Source organism: Magnolia sinica, chromosome 15, assembly GCF_029962835.1.
Source record: "Magnolia sinica isolate HGM2019 chromosome 15, MsV1, whole genome shotgun sequence".
Lineage (NCBI taxonomy): Eukaryota > Viridiplantae > Streptophyta > Magnoliopsida > Magnoliales > Magnoliaceae > Magnolia > Magnolia sinica.
In genome coordinates this window covers 63,311,209-63,333,710 of record NC_080587.1, presented here as the reverse complement: position 1 = coordinate 63,333,710, position 22,502 = coordinate 63,311,209, and the positions used below count along the sequence as shown (strand labels likewise).

Genomic DNA, 22,502 nt, shown 5'->3' with positions numbered 1-22,502 from the left:
ACTCATTTATCATCCCTTTCAACAAAAAAAAAATTCTAACATGCCTTTGTTACTACCATGTATTCAGCTTTGGTAGTGGAAAGAGCAACCACGGATTGAAGCTTAAACATCCAACTAATAGCTCCACCTGTTATGACATGTACTTGTTCACAACACCAACAGCATGTGAAATATCTAGTCTTGTACAAACCATGACATACGTAAGACTACCAACTACGCTCAAATAGGACACACGAGACATATACTGCTTTTCTTCATCTGAAGTAGGATAGTTTTGAAAAAAGCTGAAGGTGAGCAGCATGGGGAGTGTTAATTGGTTTCGCCTTTTCCAATCCGAACTTGACTAGAACCTTCTTAAGATACTCCTTTGACAACCATAAGTTGCTATCTCCTTGTCTCTGTGTATATCAATGTCAAGAATCTTCTTTGCAGCTCCCATATCTTTCATTTCAAACATCCGGGATAATTGAGCCTTCAACATGCTGATTTCAGACATGTTATGGCTAGAAATAAGCATGTCATCAACATATAACACTATAATGATGAATTCCTGCTACTCAGTGCTTTAAAATAAACACAATGATCAAATTCATTTCTAGTAAAATTCTGGCTCAACATGAAAGAATCAAACTTCTTATACCATTGCCTAAGCGATTGTTTCAGGCCGTGCAAAGATCTCTTTAACCAACAAACAAGATCCTTCTTTCCCTGCATATAGAACCCTTCTGGTTGCTTCATGTAAATCTATTCTTCTAATTCTCCATGTAGAAACACAGTTTTAACATCCAACTATTCCAATTCTAAGTTGCATTGGGTAACCAGAGCTAATACAAATCTAATAGATACTTGCTTTACCAATAGTGTAAAAATCTGACTGATGTCGACACATTTCTTCTGAGTATATCCCTTCGCTACCAATTTGGCCTTGTACGTAACCAGTTTCTTCTGGAATATCCACTTGCACCTGATCACCTTCCTCCCAATGGGTAACTCAACTAGTTCACATGTTTGATTTTTATATAGAGAATTCAGCTCTTCATGCATAGCTTCCATCCACTTTTATTCATATTTATTGTCTAAAGCTACCTGAAAAGTAGATAGATCCCCATCATCTGTTATGAGGGAAAATGCAACATTAGAGTCATCCATGTATCTCAACAATAACTTGACATCCCTCGATGGATTTCTCTTGACAAGTGGTGGCTCCGCCTCTTCCTGTACCCCAACCCGCGTCTCAGGTTCCTTAAGTGTCTCACCCGTATTTAATTCCACATCAATAACTGACTTTTTCATTTCCTTTTGCTCATCTTTGTGAAATAATGAACCCTCATCAAAATTGACGTCCTAGCTAATAATTATCTTCCTTGAAGTATGATCTAACAACCTATAACCTTTCATCCCATCACCATAGCCAACAAACGGTACATGAGAATAGGTATCACAACAAAAAATCCTTAAACTCGAGCAATCAACTACTTGACCACTCCATACTTCCTCAGGTATTTTACAATCAATAATTGTAGAAGGAGACCTATTCACTATATAATAAGCTGTAAAAACAGCTTCAACCCAAAGTTCTTTGTCCAACCCATAATTCCTCAACATACTTTGAGCCCTTTCCAAAAGATTCAGATTCATACGTTTTGCCACACCATTCTGCTCTGACGTATGCTTCACTATGTTGTACTTAACTATTCTCCCATTCTTACAATACTGGTCAAATTCTCTTGAAGTAAATTCCCCACCGTTATCTGTCCTCAGAACTTTTACTTTCTGCCTTGTCTATTTTTCAACAATCGCTTTCCATATCTTAAAAGTGACAAACACAACGGAATTATGTTTCAAAATATACTCAAACCTTCCTAGAAAAAAAAGTCTATAAATGTGACAAAGTAAGTCGATCCTCCTCTAGAAACAACGGGCGATAACTCCCACACATCAGAATGCATGTAATCAAACTGCCATTTACTAACATGTTTCTTGGTTTTAAAATGCAGCCTCAATTGTTTCCCATATATACAATACTCACATACATTTAAATTAAAGCTTTTAAAACTAGGAATTAACTTGTGATTGTGAAATACCTTCATACCCCGCTTGCTCATGTAGCCTATTCGCACATGCCACAAATGTTTTAATGTGGAATTCGCTACAGATATTGTAGCTCCACCAGATATAGTATTTCCAATCAACTGATAAAGATTATTGCTCCATTGTGCCTTCATTATTGTAAAAGCTCCCTTTAAAAACTTTAAGACACCATCATAACCAGTGAACTTGCAACCAATTGCATTTAGAGCTCCTAGAGAGATCGGATTCTTCTTCAAGTCTGGAACTGTTAGACAGGCCACATTCATTGTATAGCTAATTTTCATGTTCGATAGGCCACATGCGTGGTATAGCTAATTTCCATGTATAGATGATTCTGTTTTTATCATTTACCTTGTATAGCTGATTGTAGATCTCTATATATTCAACCCTTTAGGGTTGTCTCAAATACAAGAAAACTAAAGAAAGATTGTCTTCTCTTTGTTTTCATGGTATCAGAGCCATACCGATCTCCAGCAATCCAACCCTACTCCACCATCTTCAGCTGCACATCCTGATCTGGCACCTCCCTCATCACTGGCACCACCACCTGATAAATCTGGCCTCTCCTACATCAGCAAACCCCTGTGGCACCACCTCTTAACAGATCCGGCCCCTCTTGCATCAGCATACCCTATTCCGACACCATCTCCTGACAAATCCGGACCGCCATCCGATCACCCCCTAGCCTCGTCCGACCACCTCTGCTGCGTTAACCTCCTCCTAGCCTCGTCTGACCACCCCCTAGCCTCGACTGACCACCCCTAGCCTCATCTGACCAACCTTAGCATCGTCATCCACCCCTTAGCCTCGTCCGACCACCCCCTAGCCTCGTCCGAACACCCCCTAATTTCCTGTTGCTGTTGCTGTGATCAGATCTTGTTGTTGTTGTTGCTGTTACTACGAACAGATTTTCTCCCAGCCCTTGTTGCTGCTGTTGGAGGTACATCACTAGCCTTTACATCACTTCAGTTTTATAGACAAAGACTCCTCCCGTATAGAGGCCCCACGATGTGGTTTCGATGGTACCAACTACAATCTATGGGCCATCCACTTTCAGATTTTTCTCCAGGGTCGTGGTTTGTGGGGACTAATTAATGGATCTATTCCTGTCCCCACTTCCACAGATGCGAACAAATTAGCTGAGTGGGAAATAAAAATTGGACTCTTGATTCGATCGATCGGTCAATTGCCGTTGGCCTCACGCCATACCGCACTACTAAGGCGATATGGGAACATCTCCAAATAATTTATCAACAGAGTAATGCAGCTCGGTTATACTGCCTGGAACAAAATCTGGTTCGCCTTACTCAGGGTGATGAAAGTATTCAAACGTTATACTCTAAAATTGTTGTAATTTGGACAGAGATGGCTATGATGGATCTGGTATTTCCTCATAACTTTAAGATATTCCAAACATTGCGTGATAGTGCGCAAGTTCAACAGTTTCTTATGAAGCTGCGTCCGGAATTTGAGTATTATAGGGCTGCTCTCCTGAACCTTAGCCCCACTCCTTCATTGAATTCGGTTATTAATGATTTGTTAGCTGAGGAACAACGACTGAAAGTTCTCTCTTCCACTTCCCCAACTCCGAGATCATCTAATCTGGTACTTGCTCTATCCATCTCTGCACTAAACCGTGGTTCCACTCTAACTTGTCACGGCTGCCACATCTCATCGCTCAGTGCAAAAATTGGTTCGCTTATTGTCAACGGACTAGTCATGGTATTCAGGACTGCCATTCACGTGCTTATACATCCTCTTTCGGCTGTGGACGTGGTGGTCGAGGTCGTGGCCTCGTGCTCTTTCTACTACTTCTGCCACTATTTCTTCCGAGCCTTCTATTAGTGATACTGCATTTACTGTTTCTACTGAAGGACTTTCCTCACCTTTGACTCCTGCGATGCTCTAGCAGCTTGTGCAGACCCTTTCTGCTGCCGGTATGTCAGGTATAGCATCATCTTCTACATGGTTCTTCGATTCGGGTGCTTCCAATCATATGACTGGTGATGTATCACATATTCACGACATTTGTCCCTACATTGGCAATCAGGCTATCTCTACTGCGGATGACACTGGACTACCCATTCAGTTCGTTGGTTCATTGACTTTCTCTCCTTCTGCCCATTGCCAGTTCACCCTTCGTGATGTGTTTCATGTCCCTAAACTCTTCTCAAATTTAATTTCTGTTGGTCAACTTACATCCAATAACTGCTTAGTCATATTTCTTCCAAACTGTTGTTTTATGCAGGATATGACAACAGGGAAGGTACTTGGGAGGGGTAGGCGGCATGGTCGTCTGTATGTGCTGGACTTTGACCCATCTGTCACTCCGGCTCGTTATTTCTTTTCTCCATCTTCCTCAAATATTTGTTCGGCAAATAAAATGTGAAAACTTTGACACTTTCGCCTGGGTCATCCACATTCTAAAGCATGTTATGGAATATTTCTATTAATAAAAGTAATTTGGATTATTCTTATTTTTCCTGTTGTCTTTCAAAAAGTAAGTGTATTCCCTTTCCTCTAAGTTCTACACAGTCGTCATCTATGTTTGAGCTGGTGCATACGGATATATGGGGTCCTTCACCAATTATGTCACTCTCTGGGTTGCGATACTATATTATATTCATTGATGATTTCACATGTTACACCTGGATTTACTTTTAGGCACTCTAAGTCATAGTTTTTTAAAAAATTCAAGATATTTCACTCTATGATGGACACTCAATTTCGGGTAAAAATTCAAACTCTCTGCTCTGACTCAGGGGGAGAGTATCTCTCCACAAATTTTTGTACATATCTTCAGGGTCATGTGATTATTCATCAGACCACCTGTTCTGATACTCCACAATAGAACAGGGTGGCTGAACGTAAAAATCACCATATTGTTGAAACTGCCAACACCCTGATGACAACTATGAGTGTTCCTCGTTCTTTCTGGGCAGAAGTTATGTTATATTTAGTCTACTTGATTAACCGGATAACAACTAAAGTTCTAAACGATAAATCTCCCTACTTTGTTCTTACTGGTTTACTTCCTACATATTCCACATTTCGTATTTTTGGATGTGTATGTTATGTTCACTTGGCATCACGTGAACGTAACAAACTCTCCCCAAAATCAGTCAAATATATGTACTTAGGATTTGGAGAAACTGAGAAGGGTTTTCGATGCTATGATCCGGTGTCTCGTCATGTTCGGGTGTCACATGTTGTTTTTCTTGAGTATATTTCCTTTTATTCATCTGTTCCTCCTCCGCATGCACCATACTCTCCTAGTCTTACCGCTTTTCTTAACATTCCTTTTACCTCAAATATACTCCCTCGACCATTGCAGGTTTACTCACGACGGTCACGTACAGATCCACTACCTGTTACTCTCCCTATTATACCTGTTGCCGACCCAGAACCCACCTTGATACGCCGTTCCACTCGTGTACATCGACGACTTGATAGCTTGATATACTCTATGTCTACTATGAATGCAACTCTAGATACTGTATCTATTCCTACTTCATACCCTTAGGCAACTACTCATGATTGTTGGAAGAAGGCTATGGTAGAAGAACTTGAAGCATTGGATGATAACCATATGTGGGACATTGTTACTCGACCCACTGACCAATAATTAATTATTAGTAAATGGATTTATTCTGTAAAGCTCAAGTCTGATGGATCATTGGATCGATACAAGGCTCGGCTTGTTGCTCAGGGTTACAAACAAGAATATGGAATTGATTATGATGAGACATTCGCTCATGTGGCTAAGATGAAAACTGTTCGCACTCTTCTGGCAATAACATCTATTCGTTCTAAGCCACTCGTTCAGATGGACGTGAAAAATGTTTTTCTTTATGGAGACCTCCAAAAAATAGTATATTTGAAACCTCCTCCTTGATCTTTAATCCCTGCCAATAAGGTATATCGCCTAAAGAAAGCTCTGTACAACCTCAAACAGGTACCTCGGGCATGGTTCCAACACTTTCACGATGTTGTTACGAGTGTTGGCTTTACTAAAAGTGGTCATGACCCATCCTTATTTTTTCGCACCACTGATCACGAAATTGTCATTGTTTTCGTATATGTTGATGACCTACTCCTGATTGGTAGCGATGCTACTAGCATCTCGACATTAAAGGAAGTTCTGCAATCATCCTCAAGATGAAGGACCTTGGCCATCTAACTTACTTTCTTGGGCTTGAATTTTCACATTTTAAACATGGGATCCTAGTTAGCCAGTGTAAATATACCAAGGATCTTCTCGCCTTGGCCTCATTGACGGATCAGAAGACCGTTCAGACTCCCTTAGAACTTAATGTTCAATATGGCCGTGACGATGGTGATCTACTTGAGCAGCCCACATTATGCTGCCGTTTGGTTGAGAGTCTGGTTTACTTAATAATGACTCGCCCTGATATTGCCTACGCTATCCAAGTAGTTAGCCAGTTTGTATCTGCTCCTCGGACTCTTCATATGACTGCGGTGTTGCGCATCCTACGGTACCTATGTGGAACTCTAGATCGATCACTGTTCTTCTCTTCCACAGCAACGCTGGACTTTCGTACTTATTCGGATGCTGACTGGGCTGATTGCGCTCTCACATGATGATCTACCACTGGCTACTGTGTTTTTCTCGGCACTTCTCTCATCTCTTGGAAGTGTAAGAAGCAGGCCACTGTTTCCAAATCAAGCACGGAAGTCGAGTATCGAGCGATGTCAGCTGCTTGTAGTGAGATTGTCTAATTTCATGGACTTCTTTTCGACTTGGGCGCTCATCTACAGAATCCTACTCCACTCCATGTATATAATCTCAGTGCCATTCAAATTGCCTTTAACCCTGTTTTTCATGAACGGACAAAGCATATTGAGGTTAACTGTCACTTCATCTGAGAGAAGTTCTAGTCTAGGCTTATTTCTCTTCCACATGTCGCATCCCATGATTAGATTGCTGACATTCTCACGAAGTCCCTCACTTCTGCACTTCACTCATTTATAGTTGACAAACTCTTACTGGTCGATAACCAGCATCAGTTTGAGGGGGGATGTTAGACAGACCACATTCCTTGTATAGCTAATTTCCATGTTCGACAGGCCATATGCGTTGTATAGCTAATTTTCATGTATAGATAATTCTGTTTTTATCATTTACCTTGTATAGTTGATTGTAGATCTCTATATATTCAACCCTTTAGGGTTGTCTCAAATATAAGAAAACCAAAGAAGGATTGTCTTCTCTTTATTTTCAGGAACATGCCTCACATTTGTCAAAGTATGCTCTATCCCATCAAACATCCTGATGCAAACCTAACCAATTCCAATAATCTTGCAGGCATGATCATTGCCCATAAGAACCAGCCCACCATTATACTTACTACATGTGGTAAACCAACACTGATGAGGACACATATGGTACGATGCCCTCATATCCAAGATCCATTCCTGATAGAAATTTCTAATCTTAGTCATTGACAATACATCACAACCATCTGAGCTTTCACAAAATTCAACCGAATTAGCTTCCTTCGGCAAATCATCTGACTTCTCATCCTCCCGGGCTTTGGAAAACTGACAGTTCTTTTTTAAATGTCTCATCCTTTGACAATTCCAACACTTTAACTTTCATTTACCTTTTAATTTGGATTTAGATCGCGATTTTCCCTTATCGTACTAAGACAGTCTTCCCCAAGTAAACAACGCATCCGTAAAGGTACTTCACCGCCGTTCTATTGTCGCAACATCTTCGACTGAAGGGATGTGATAACGGTCTTGATGTCAAAAGTATCCCTACCATAGCAAAGAGTATCAACCAAATACTCGAACGGCTTAGGGAAAGATGTTAACAAAATTAGGGCTTTGTCTTCTTCATCGACCGTATCGACTATAGTACAGATGATGGAAATTACACAGTATTCACAGACAAGCATACTAATCCAATTCAGAGAGGATAAGTATCAACAATATATCAGAGAGTATCTTCATTGGTATCTGATGAGGACATCACTTCACGTACACCTTTACGTACGTATCAGAGGAGGAGGCGAGCGACACCGATTTCCCTGTGGTTAGGCGAGTACCCATGATCGTGCTGAAGATTCCATGCGCATGTGCAAGCATCTGAAAGACCCTACACTGGAAAGATGCACATGGGCTGCTGTATGGAGTGATCTAAACCATTAGAATGGAGGGATGTAACGATCGGGTCGTTGGATCGCATGGATCGCATGATTGGGCCATTGATCATGGATCGTTCGCATCAGTTTTTTTAGATTTTATCAACTTTTAGGATTTAGTTTTGATTATTTTCTGTTTGGACACCTTTATGAGTGATTTAGTAGATCTATTTAGACTAGGGCCATTTTATTAAAATTTCATAAGACGGTCTTGTTTGTAATTAGTGAAACTTGGTGAAGCTATAAAAAGAGGGTGGGCGTGTGACTCTCTCCCTCATCAAGTTTTGTAAAAAAAAAAGAAGAAAGAAAGAGGGTTTTGCTCTTTTCTTATTCTTCTTCCATCTTTATGAGATTTGAAGATACTTCCATGTGATATATAAGGGAGATTGGTGCGAGGCTAATCTTCATCAATGAAGGTGTGAGGTCTCCATTTATCCCCACGTCATCATCTCTCTTCCCTCCATTAATGTATTTTCTTCAAGTTCTTCAAGTCTTCCATCTTATCTTTCCCTTACCTATCTACCATCCAAACCCTAACCGACCTAAACCCATCCATCCCGCATTACACGTGCGACCATACGGACACACCTTGCCCCTTTTGGTTTTTCATCACCCTTAAATCAAAACCCTTTTATCTTTTCCCCAAAATCCCTAACTTTCCTTAATCCAAAACCTTAATTCCCCTTTACCAATACCTAAATCCATCAATCCCCTTAACCAATTCACCTAATGTATTCCTAGATTTCTCAATCTCTTTTAATCCTAATTTCACCTAGGGTGTAGTAGGTCTTTTACTTTAAGATAGAATATACCCTATGCTAATTGGATGTCCCTACATCTATTATATCCTAGTTTCCTTTTATTTAATGATCTTGTGTGTTGATGTTAGTAACTTAGGCAAGGATTATGCATGATGCTCTTTTGGTTTTCATGGTATTTGTGAAGATTATGGTAAGGTTTGTGTTTTTTTGTTAATTATCTTAATTTTGCTATTTGATCTCACATGATAGTTGGTTCATGCATCGGTATCATTCTACTATGACATGGGTACCGTATTGTCAGTTCATGGAGGGGCAATACTATGGCCAGCCCCATGGAGAAGGAAATGATAACTTTAAGCCGCGTTGCGTAACTTTATGTGGGTTTGAGGCACAACCACACATGCGACCTAAGAGCACATCACAAGTATTGCTTATATATTTTTTACTTCTTTGGCTTTTGAATGTATTGCTTATATCTTCATATGTATCTTCTTAGATTTATAAATTATATGAACTAACTTTAAATATAGTTACATCACTTCTGTCAGACAGTGCATATACTAGGATCCTATAGAAAGGAAACTTGTCATTTTCACTTTTTTATTTTTTTTTATTTTTTATTTTTACGATCTTTTGATTTATAACTGTGTAATGATTAACATCCCCTAAAGTTTCATTGAAAAATTCAACCAATTTCCAACATTTCCCAAAAATAGCAATACAATACATGATATATATGATATTTTCCATGGAATACCCAATATATTTCCGTATCCCAAGGGTGCGATACACCCATCGATACTGATATTGAAAACAATGGTTGTCGTATTATGTTGATGTTTTTTCATGTATCCTAACGTGGTATGATAGAATTTAGAAGATATGATTATATCCCACTTTTATATTTTTATATAATTTTATATTTTTACCTTTCAAAAAAATTGTTTTATAGTTTTCTATATTTTACGAAACGAATTAATAATAATCTTATGATCTTACAATTTATTATCTCAGCCCTCTTACAATCTTAAGATTTTATACGACTTAGAACATTCCTAATGAAGTTTATAGTGAATTTTTACATTCAAAATAACTATTAATTATTGAATATTTACTTCTAAGTTTTTAGATGAGTCGTCCAGGCTACTCGACCCAATGGAATGGTGAGTTGAATCAAGTTATGTTCTTGGATTCCTGAACCATGTTTTATGCATTCTAGTTTGCTAAGAGAGAAAAAAAAAAAAGGTAGCAAAGGTTTCACAAGTAAAAAGGAGGTGATTACTAGAACTAATAGGCCTGTCAATGGGTACTCAGACCCGGTTACCCAATGGACCTGACTCGATTTTAATGGGTTCGGGTCCCCTTTTTTTGGACCCATTAATAAATCATCTTGTGTTCAAGTCTCAACTTCTCGAACCTGGATAAAAACTATTTCTAGTCAGGTTCGGGTTGGGTCCATCAACTTGGACCGGGTTGAAATCATGTCATGTTGGTTATGAGTCGGGTCTAGTTAGTTTTCATGATACTATTACGTGCATTAAATATATATTGATTATTCTAAACATAATTAGTAAAACGGCACATGACCCAAAAAAAAAAGTTGGACAGGAAATATTTGTGTTTAATTTGGTATTGATTGTTATTATATATATATATATATATAAACGAAAACACCAAAAATTTGATGAATGGAAAGTTCAGGATTAATACGGATTAGACTGCAAAACAGAGTGAAAAAACGGCTACATGCGTATATTTATGTCTATCATTATGTATAAATAAGCTTAAAGGAGAAAAGTTTCTAAATAATTAGAAATTCCATACGAATGAACAATAATGTATTCTAGATAGTTTAAGGGTATTCTTTGCCTCTCTCGAATCCTGCCTTTTCAAGTAATCCACATATAAATCGGTCTATCTCTACTAAAAATTTTCACCTTACTACTCAATTTATTAATGGCTGGCAACCACCAATCTTTATTTTCTAATTGCACTCCCCCTCCCTATTTTTTTACGAATAAAAAATGTTTTATTTAAAAATACATGTTTAATTCAATTTTCCTAGAAAACAAGTTTTTTTGCCTATCTTCTGAAAAATACAATTTTAAACGTTTAATCAATATCAAGATTTAAAATTAGTTAGACTAAACAAAGTTCATGGAGTGTAATTTTAGTAACAATAGAAGTGGGAACGAAGAATTAGTTAAGATTGTTGTTGAGGGTCAAATATTGCATATTAGACCCCAGTTACTATTTGGTTTTATGAACATGATAATGCTTAACATGCTATTTTAATCATGTTTGTGTTGCAAGGTGAATTTAGGAGCGTGAATTGAATAAAGGTACTAAAAGCTTAGATTTGATACTCAAGAATCACCAAGGCAAGGGATGAATCTTATGAGACCGAGATTGAAGAATTCACACCCCAAAGATCCAAGAAACCCAAGTGATTGAAGATAAGGAATCTTGAAAATCGTCCTGAATGCAAGATCACAGGGTTCCCACCATCTATTTGGCACGAAACTTTATATCCGGCCTAAGAATCATAAAGTAACCATACACGTAAAATTTCAGCCTTCGGATCTTTGTGGAAGTGGTCCAATGGAAAGATCAGCCATAAATAACTGATTTAGGGCCCACCTAATATCTGGATATGCCTCAATTTTGGACTCAACCCCTTAAATTAGATGAGAAAGTGGATGAACGAGATGGATTGACCAAAAAAATCACGATGGGCCCCACCTTGGGTTGGGTGCGCGCACAGCGCACGTGAGCCCGCATTGCACCGAACCAGGGAAGTTGGTCAGCGTGCGCTGACCCGACTCCTAGCCTCTTCTTACACAGCAGTGGACAAGCGTCCGCTATGATGTGTTGTGGCCCACCACCATCATTCAGATGGATGATCCGAGCTGTCCACCATGTCCGGGAGGGGGAACCAACCACAACCATGGTGAACATGTGCAACCACACACGTGATCACAAGAAGGCCACGTTCAAATGCAGGATGAATGACAAGAAGAAAGATTCTATGGGCCGCATCAATGGACAGCCAAAAACGTCCATTCCCGAATAAAATTTCGAGGAGAATCCAATGGACAGAGTGGATTTCCTCAACGACGCTGATCACGGGCCCACCGAATGTCCCAACGTAAGAATTTATGCAGGTTGGTGCGAAAGCAGCATCCGGACGCCGCTCGGCCGCTGTGGGCTGATTGTGTGACCATAACCGTGATCGGATCCATGATCCGGACCATCCACAAGCAAAAAAAGGGGGTTTCGAAGCCCACCATGGAGCTAGATTCGAGGTTTGGGATGATCATCTGTCCCAAAACTCGAACCAATGCAAGAAGCTTTTGTGGTTTCACTACACACGCAAGACAGCTGGCCACGTAAGCTTACGCACACCACCGACTCCGACCCAGCCTACCGACTTACACCATGCTTATAAGAGAGAGAGAGAGAGAGAGAGAGAGAGAGAGAGAGAGAGAGAGAGAGAGAGAGAGAGAGAGAGGGCGACTGGCCAGCTAGGAGTTTTCTTCCCTTTTCTGGTTTTGTTTATGTCTTTCCTTAAGAGATTTTAGTTCGTCATGTTTATGATAGGCTAAACCTCTTAACTAGGGCTAAGAGGTGAAGCTTGTAGCATGATGGGATGCTTCCAATGGTTTTGATTCATGTTTAAGATGAACTGTCCTTGATTCTAGTTTGATTATAAGGAATACTTTTACTTTTTAATGGTTTATTGTGACTTAAATTACAATGGATTTGCGATAGCTTTGAGTATGTTTTTTTCATTATTGTGATTGTGAGTTTAGAAAATCCTGTTGTTCACCATCGTCCCCTGGGCATGGTTGGATGATGGAATTCTCCCTAACTCTCACAATTCTCTCAGACTGGTTGTGGATTAGTAAATTCTGTTGTCTCATGGGCATGGTTTTATGATGGAATCAATTATAGTTCTCATACCTCTCATCCATTGAGAGCTAGATCAAAGGAGGTTCATAATTGATTTTTAATGAAATATCTTCCAATTGGATGAAGATATGACTCTAAATCCAGTTGTGTTTGTGAATCAAGCATAGATCTCCTTGATCTCTATAAGTGGATTCTTAGAAACCCTAGTGTCCCACCTATGAATTTTACAAATTGTAGTTAAATAATTTACAATTACTCTTTTAAATTCTCCAAATTTAAATTTTCATCTTCTTTTGGTTCTAGCTCTAGTTACTTTCAAAATACACACAAGTTTCAGTTCCTGTGGATTCGACCTCAGTCTTACCGAGATTATTACTACATCGCGACCCTGTACTTGGGGTTGTAAACAAGTTTTTGGCGCTGTAGCCAAGGATTGACTGTTGCACTTTTCTAAGATTAGCTAGCTTTGGGATTAGTTTAAGATTAGGGTTTTTATATTTTCTAATTTTAGGATTAGGTTTTTCTATTTGATTTTTAGAAACTAACCCAACTTTCCTGTTTTATAGGATCCTAATATAGAATCTCTAATTCAGTAATCTCCTTCTAATTTTTTTCGTTCTATTTCTAGATTAGAGTTTGTTTTCTAGAAGCTTTCTAATTCTAGCTTTTCTTTTATTTTTAGAAAATTTCCCTTTTTTAGAAACTAGTTTACTTTCTATTAGAACTTTCTAATTTTAGAATTCCTATTTTAGAAACTGACTTGTTTTGTTTTGTTTTGAAGGACTTAACTTAGGAACTTCCAATTTAGTAACTTCTTTCTAATTCCTTCTCTCTTTCTAATTCTAGATTTCTATTTCCTTTCTTCCTTTTTAGGTTTAGGTTAGAATCTAAGATTGAGGGCTGAGAGTGTTTCATGCCCAAGTGGGTCTGTGACGACACTCGACGTCTTTTGAATGAAGGAGGATTGGTTGAGTGGTTAACTATCCATCGCTGGATTAGACACCACTTGAGATCCCCAGAGTTAATTGAGGTTATGGCTGCAAATCAACCAGAATGACAACCTCAACCTTAGGTTGGGGAAGTCCAGGATGAGAATGAGGTGCATCAAGCACCCCCACCTCGTACTTTGCAAGATTATTTACAACCGGCGGGGGTGAGCATACCCTTATGCATGGTTTTTTCAAAAAATACTGGACACATGGATATCAAGCCAGGGGTGATCCAACTCCTTCCAAAATTTCATGGGCTTGAATCTGAAAATCCATATTTACACTTAAAATAGTTTGATCAGATCATAGCCACTCTATATTTTCCTAATGTGTTTGATGACACGGTCAGGCTGAAACTCTTTCCCTTTTCTTTGAAAGAGGAAGTTAAGATGTAGTTACATTCACTACGTCCTTGATCTATTGGTAGATGGAATGACATCATTAACATGACAAGGGAGTTCATAAAGAAAATTTTCCCACACCATAAGACGAACACCCTTAGAAAGTCGATCATGAGCTTCGCCCAAAGGGAAGATGAAACATTCTTCAAATGTTGGGAGCGGTTCAAGGATCTTGTCAGTTCATGCCCACAACACGGTTTTGAAACGTGGCGCATCATGAACTTTTTCTATGATGGGCTGACACCTCTCATGCGCCAATTAGTCGAGACAATGTATAATGGGGAATTTATGAATAAAGGTGTTGACGATGTGCGGGACTATTTTGATAAGCTTGCTGAAAACACACAATCATGGGACATCTCCCTAAAACCAAGCACCATATCTAGGCCGACTCAATCCAAGGAAATGGGTGCAATGTATCTCCTGAAAGAGGATGATGATATTAGTACTAAAGTGGCTAATCTTACCAAGAAACTCGAGGCCATGGAATTAAAGAAGGATAAGGCTAAGGAAACTGTTTGCGGTATTTGTGCTTGCAACATTCACACAACTGAAAATTGTCCAACAATACTTGCCTTTTAAGAGGTGTTGAATGAGCAATCCAATGCCGTAAACAATTACCAAAGACCTTTCAATGGACCTACCTCCAATACATTCAATCCTAGTTGGAGAAATCATCCAAACTTCAGTTGGAGGAATGGACAAACTACTACCCCTCAAGGTTTCTTCAATCAAATTCTACATTAAGAGAAACCTTAAGAGGACCTGATTCTAAAACATCTTCAAAAGCAAGAGCTTTTCAATCAGGGTATGTTACAAGCCTTTCAAGACCTCACAATGGCCATACAAGGACTTGAGACTAAAAGTGCGACCGGGAATAAGGGGAGCCTTCCAGCTCAACCTCTTCCCAATCCAAAACCACAATATGAAGTTAGTGACCCGAGCTCTTCAAACCAAATGGAGCAAGCTAAATCTATCACCACTCTTAGGAGTGGGAAGACCATTGACAAATATATTCCGATAAGGGTTGAAAAGCCTAAGGACCCGGAAGAGGATAACGATGATAAACCTAGTACTACTTCACAAGAATTAGAACCGGAACCTCAAAGGAAGCCGATTGCTCCATTTCCCCAACGGTTAGTTGCACCAAAATCTCTCTCTAACTCTCAGGATATTTTAGAGGTGTTGAAACATATGAAAGTCAATATTCCTCTACTGGATGCGGTTAAACAAATACCTTCATATGCCAAATTTCTGAAAGACTTATGTACGACCAAAAGACGGCAAAATATTCAAAAGAAAATCTTCTTAACTGAGAAAGTGAGTGCCATCCTAAAGCAAGATATGCCACAGAAATTTAAAGATCCTGGTAGCCCAACCATACCTTGTGTAATTGGGAACTACCAAATAAAGCACGCATTTCTTAACTTGGGAGCGAGCGCAAATCTAATACCTTACTCGATCTATAAACAATTAGGTTTGGGTGAAGTAAAACCCACCCTAACCATATTACAACTTGCTGATCGCTTAGTTCATGTACTAAGAGGGATAATTGAGGATGTGTCAGTCCAAGTTGATAGATTTTAATACCCTGTAGATTTTATCATCATGGATACGGAACCCATCAGCAACATGAGCACTCAAATTCTCGTCATTCTTGGTCGCTCATTCCTTGCCACTTCAAACGCAATTATTAATTATAAGAATGGAGTTATGAGTATGCCTTTCGGGAATATGACATTAAAGTAAAATATCTTTTTCAATACTTGCAGATGGTTAGAGGATGATGACAATTTTCACAACATTAACATGATTGACTCTTTCGTGGAAGATATAACACCTTTGACTTTATCCTCTGATCCTCTAGAGACATGTCTAGCTCACTCTTGTGATTTTGATGATGACATGATTAGGGAGACGGGTGCCATGCTTAATACCGTGCTAATACTTGAAGTTAACTGGTGGAGACTACAATTTGAAGAGTTGCCCCAAATTGATGAAGTGCCTCTGTCGTTTAAGCTTAAGGCACCGAAGCTTGACCTAAAACCTTTTCCCTCTGATTTGAAATATGTCTATTTAGGTTAGATGAGACATACCGGTGGTGATTTCTTCCCACCTTGAGCAAGAACAGGAGAGTGCTCATATCTACTCTTATTGAGCATAAGGGAACTCTTAGATGGACGATTGCGAACCTCAAGGGAATTGACCCTTCGATTTGTACTCACTGCATTTATCTCGAGGATAATGCGAAGACCACTCGACAATCACAATGTGTACTAAATTCAAACATGAAAGAAGTGGTTAAGGTCGAGGTTCTTAAACTATTGGATGTGAGTATCATATACCCTATATCCGATAGTCAATAGGTGAGTTCAACTCAGGTGGTTCCCAAGAAGTCTCGAATCACCATCGTAGCCAATGCCAACAATGAACTCATGCCAACTAGAGTTACTACTGGTTGGAGAACTTGTATTGACTACAGGAAGTTAAATATCGTCACGAAGAAGGAGCATTTTCCTTTGCCCTTCATCGATCAAATTTTGCAAAGGTTACTAGGTCATTCCTATTACTGTTTTCTTGATGGGTATTCGAGCTATAACCAGATAGAGATAACCCCTGAAGATCTGGAAAAGACCACATTCACATGTCCTTTTGGCAACTTTGCTTACCGAAGGATGCCATTCGGACTATATAATGCCCCTACCACTTTTCAACGATGCATGATGAGTATTTTTTTCTGACATGGTGGGGCAATATCTAGAGGTCTTCATGGACTACTTCTCTTTCTTTGGTCCATCTTTCAGCGAATGCTTAGAGAATCTTAAACGTGTGCTGAAAAGATGTAAAGAAAAGAATTTGGTACTCAATTGGGAGAAGTGTCATTTCATGGTTCGTAAAGGAATTGTCCTTGGACATATCATCTCATCCAAAGGAATCGAGGTAGATAAAGAAAAAATTGATCTTATCTTTAACCTATCTCCACCCAAGAACATATGAGACGTGCGATCCTTCTTAGGACATGCTGGTTTTTACAGAAGATTCATAAAGGACTTAGGACTTTAGTCATATCTCTCGTCCTTTGTGTAATCTACTTTAAAAGGATGCACTGTAACACCCCGTACTTTTCAGTACTCGAGTGTTACCATGTAATCCAATTTAATAACTAAGCGAGTGTTCACAGTCAAAATCCGACCGTTCTAAACAGTTCCCGTCCATATATCAAGATATCCATCTGTTATCCTTCAAGATGGATGGTCAAATCATGAGAAAGACCTATTCTTAGGATTTTAATTCCATTGGTACACAGATCTAACCAACCACCAGGGTTACCTTTGTAAGGCCATCATTTAGTAAATGCAATCGGATTATTCTAGTCCGTGTCCAATCCCCATATCACACCTAAGCACCTGTTAGGATCTTAGGGCCATTTATAGTCGAATCAAGATCAATCCAACCATTGGATTTATATGGGCCGACAACTTGAGACCAATAAAGATCGTAAGATTTCAAAGACGTGTAATTAACTAATAGGGAATTTAATTAAATCATTTTGTGGCCCACATATCTACACGACCACCTTAAAATAAGGCCCTACAATTTTAATCTAATAATAATAAGAAGAAGAATAATAATAATGAATGTTGAAATTATTTTAATAAAAACATTTAATGTTCTAAATTCATAGGACAAGGGTCCTAGTCACCTAAATGAATTCTTAGGGCCCTTTTAACCGTTGACGATCAATTTCGGGATGACCTGATCATTAGATCAACGTGGATCCATGAAAAGGAGCATGGTTCCGTTAGTTTGGCCCACCTAAACCTTGGATATGCTTAATCTTTGGCCAAGCCTTCCATCTGGACCCTTCAAAGCTAATGAATGGAGTGGATTGTCATGAACATCATGGTGGACCCCACCTTGGGGTGCGAGTGCACAAGATGGTCGTGCACTCGCCGTACATGGGTCCTGGTAGACCTGTCAGCACGGGCTGACCTGTGCTCTTTCCAAAAACAGAGAGGTTCTCTCTCTCTGTTTTTCAGCGGCTGACAGACAGCGTCCGTTTGGGACGCACTATGGCCCACCATCTATTATCAGACGGGTGATCTGATCTGTCCATCTCGTGCACAGTTAGGTTCTGACCAGAACCCAACCTCTCCCGCACGCAAAAACACGTGTGCATGCACACGGTTCTTGACGCAAATGGGCCCTACAAACACAAAACTTCCAAAAACGGAAACTATCTTTCGTGCAACATGTTGGCGATCTGCGTGAGCAAGCAAGGGATCATCCAGGCCGTCCCAAACAGAGCCTTTTCAACCGTCCATTCCAGCTAAGTGGCTAAGGTCTTCTTTTCTCCACAACAAAAATCAAACTAGCCGCTCCTTCCTCCCAAATCCGAACCCACCAGTCCAATCTCTCCAAAGCTTCTAAAAAGCTTATCTACAAGCTTTCTAGGGTCCATATGGACAGTCTGAAAGAAGCAGATCGAAGGGAGAAGCTCTCATTTGCAAGACGCCATTAATGGTTGTCTTTCCTCCACTGAGAAACCGGCGGGTGCTGGTGGTTTTAGCCCTTGCCTGGCATCGTCCAGGCATAGCTGGAGGCAGACAGTAGGAAAAGAAGTAGAAGGAAGAAAGAATCTAGAAGAAGAAAGGAGGGAGAAAGAAAGGAAGAAGAAGAAAGGAAAAGGGAAGGGAAGAATAGAGAGATAGGGAGAGAAGAAGAAGAAGGAAAACAGAGGATTGAGTGGGGTTGGCTGGCGAGTCGATTGGACTCGACTCGATTTGAATCCCAACTCGAATCGATTGGTCCCCTTGCTGGGATTTTTCAGCAGTAGGAGAAGAGGGAAGAAAAGAGAAAGGAAGAAAAGAGAAAGAAAAGGGAGAAGGAAGGAAAGAGGAAGAAAGAAGAGGAGAAGAAGAGTTGAGCCGAGTTAACTCGGCTGAAACCGAGTCAAATTCAATTGGGACTGAATCCAGATGGGCCGAAACATGCTTGGGCCTGGTCTGGGCTTCGCTAATGTCGGGCTATGCTTGGGTCTCATCCAAATGCTAAGGTCGAGTTGGGACAACTCAGTTACATCAAGTCAAGCCACCAAGTCGACTAATGTAAGTCAACCTTTCTCTTTAAAATTTGGTTCAAATTACCATTAGTTGTTATTACGATAATCATTACGATTATTAATCATAATTAACCATTGGTAGACTATCTACACTCATATTAAATATTATAGGCCTAATCACAATTATTAAATAGTAGTAAATTAAATTACCATCCTTAAATATTATCATTGATAGTGGACTGTACTAATTATCATCACCATGATGATTATGATTACTAGATTAGCTAATACTAATTGTATCGTTAATATTAATAAGTACCTGGTAACTATTAAATTAACATTTATCATAATAATTATGATTACCATATTAGCTAATATTACTTGTATCATTAATGTTAATAAGCACTATTAAATTAACCTTTTAACTAATTGCACACCAACTAGGGTCCCAACCCTAAGGTATAAGTCCAGACCTAGACTCTTGGGTGAAACCCTAAATCTAAGTTATCTGAACCCTAGGTTACAATCTTAACCATAGGAAGCATATAAAACTTGCATCTGACCATACAATTTTACAATTCATGGGAGGAATTGATTTTAAGGGCACACGTGCTTCCTAGCGACATTAGTGGCGATCCGATCTATAAGGTGATGATTCTTCCCCTTGAGCTTTCCATTTTCCCATTAGCTTAAGTTATAGTTTTATTTTAATTCATAAATGATGTCTCCATTTTATAACCGCATGTGTTATTTATTGGAATTGATTTGCTACATCACATACTTAATGTTTATCCTGTATATTTAATTCATGCTATTGGATTACTTGTGGATTACTTCTGAGATTTAAACTTGTACATTAGTGGGAAACCCCCACTAATAAATGTACACCCATACTTGGGATGTAACTCGATTAATGGTGATTGTAATGGACCTTTAATCTAGTGGTTATTGAGCGGTGGTCTAGATGGATTATTGATGTGGGCCTAGCATCCATGAGTTGTTATGTCTAAGTGGTTTTCATAGATGGTCTTTCATCACATGGTTTTAATACTCGCCCTATGTGGCCTATTTTGATAATTGCCTTATGTGGCTCATTTTGATATCGCCCTATGTGGCTTTATTCTGGTATTTTTCTTTATATGGGTTCGATCCTTTATACTGTGCAACCATGTGATGGTAAGCCTCATATATTGTAATATGATTCGCCACTAGTCGTCGGGTTTCCATTAAACATCTTAAGATGGTAGTCTCATGAGCCGGGGATGGTGGTATGTGACCTATGCCCGAGCTGTCAGCTTACACTGGTGACAGTGTTCAAATTATCGGCGATATTATCGAAATATCGCTGATAATATCGGTGTCGCCAGTGCAACGACACCGAAACCCCAATATTTCGTGTCGCTTCCAGGTATCGCCGAAATCTCGCCGATATTATCGGTATTTTCGATATCACGCCGATATGTTACTGTTCCCACCAACCACGGGTGGGAACTGTAGCCAACAACCCACTTTTATCGATAAAAGGGGTGGTTGTCGGCGAGAAAATCACAAAAAAAGATTAAAAAAATACCCGTTTTTGCGCTCGGATTTGGAGGAAGACGCGAATTCAGCTACTGTTGAGTGCAAATCGGCATTTCCGGTAAGATCAACCCCGAAAATTTCTTCTTTTTTTTTTCCGTCCAAAAATCTTCTGCAGCTTCTTGATTCCACTAGCGGGCGGAGATCTTGTTCGAAATTAGAGGGTTCTTTTGATTTGGGATGAGGGAAAAGGATTTTCAGGCTGAAAATTAGGAGAAATCGGTGGGAACAGATAAAATTTTGAAAATTTTCGAACAGGAGAGGGATTTTGGGGATCGGGGCGTGAATGGGGATTGCGTACTTGGTTACTCAGTAGGGACTTATTGTACCGAGTACACTGTGTTGGGCCCACAGAGAATGTATCTTGTATATCCATGCGGTCCATTTGTTTTTCCATATTATTTTAGGGGTTGAGACCAAAATTTAAGTGTACCAAAAGATCAAGTGGACCACACCATTGGAAACAGTTTGAATAATAACTTCCACCGTTAAAACTTTTCTAGGGCCCACAGTGATGATTATTTCTCATCCAAGCTGTTCATAAGATCACACAGACATGGATGAAGGGAAAAAACAAATAGAAGTTTGATCTAAAACTTCTGTGGCCCCTAAGATATTTTCAACGGTAAATGTTCAATTCATACTATTTCTTATCGTGTGGTCTACTTGAGGTTTGGATATGCTTGGTTTTTAAATTAAAAATATAAAATTATCTGTTAAAATGGATGGATGGAGTGGATGGAATATATAAATCACGGTGGATCCCACAGGTGAGCCTTGACGGTGCAGACGGTCTTCAAAAGACACCCCACCACGGCTCTGAGGGTGCAGGTCGGTGCTCGTGGGCCCACCATGATGTATCTGTTGTATCCATGCTTTCCATTAATTTTGAAATATTATTTTAGAGCTTTATGCAAAAAATGAGTTAGATCTAAAACTCAGGTGGACCACACCATGGGAAAACAGTAGTGATTGGATATCCACCATTTAAATCCTGCTAAGGCCCACTGTACTGTTTATTTGACATCCAATCTGTTAATTAGCTCATAAAGACTCAGATGAAGGGAAAAAACAAAGATCAGGTTTTTCCAAAACCTGTATGGCCCCCAGAAAGATTTTAATGGTCAAAGTTCATTCAACACTGTTTCTTGTAATGTGGTCCAATTGAGATTGGGATATATCTCTTTTTGTTTTGTATTATAAAATTATCTATAAAAATAAATGGACGACATGGATGAAACACATACCTCGTGGTGGGGCCCACAGAGCACGGCAGGGGAGTAGCCAAATCCCTTTCCGCAGTGTGTGGACCAGGGACGCGGATTTACGGCAGAAGCCTTTCCCATTGTTCCTGCGCTGCAAGCTTAGGTGGGGCCCACTGTGATGGTTGTGAGAAATCCTCTCCGTCCATCCGTTTTGTGATTTCATTTTAGTACTTGTTTTAAAAAATGAATGGTATCCAAAGCTCAAGTGAGCCGTACTAAAGGAAAATGTAGTTTGGAAAATTCCTACCGTTTAAACCTTCCTGGGTTCAATAATGA

The 22,502-nt window shown here is 39.5% G+C and overlaps 1 protein-coding gene and 1 non-coding gene across 2 annotated transcripts in view; both read right to left on the bottom strand.

Moving 5' to 3' along the window:
• LOC131227618 (probable RNA-dependent RNA polymerase 1) overlaps positions 1-22,502 on the bottom strand; it is a 71,855-nt gene that overhangs the window by 25,463 nt on the left and 23,890 nt on the right. The window lies entirely within an intron of this gene.
• On the bottom strand, positions 14,415-14,521 carry LOC131228334 (small nucleolar RNA R71). Its single transcript, XR_009162841.1, has one exon. It is a non-coding gene; the product is annotated as a small nucleolar RNA R71 (small nucleolar RNA).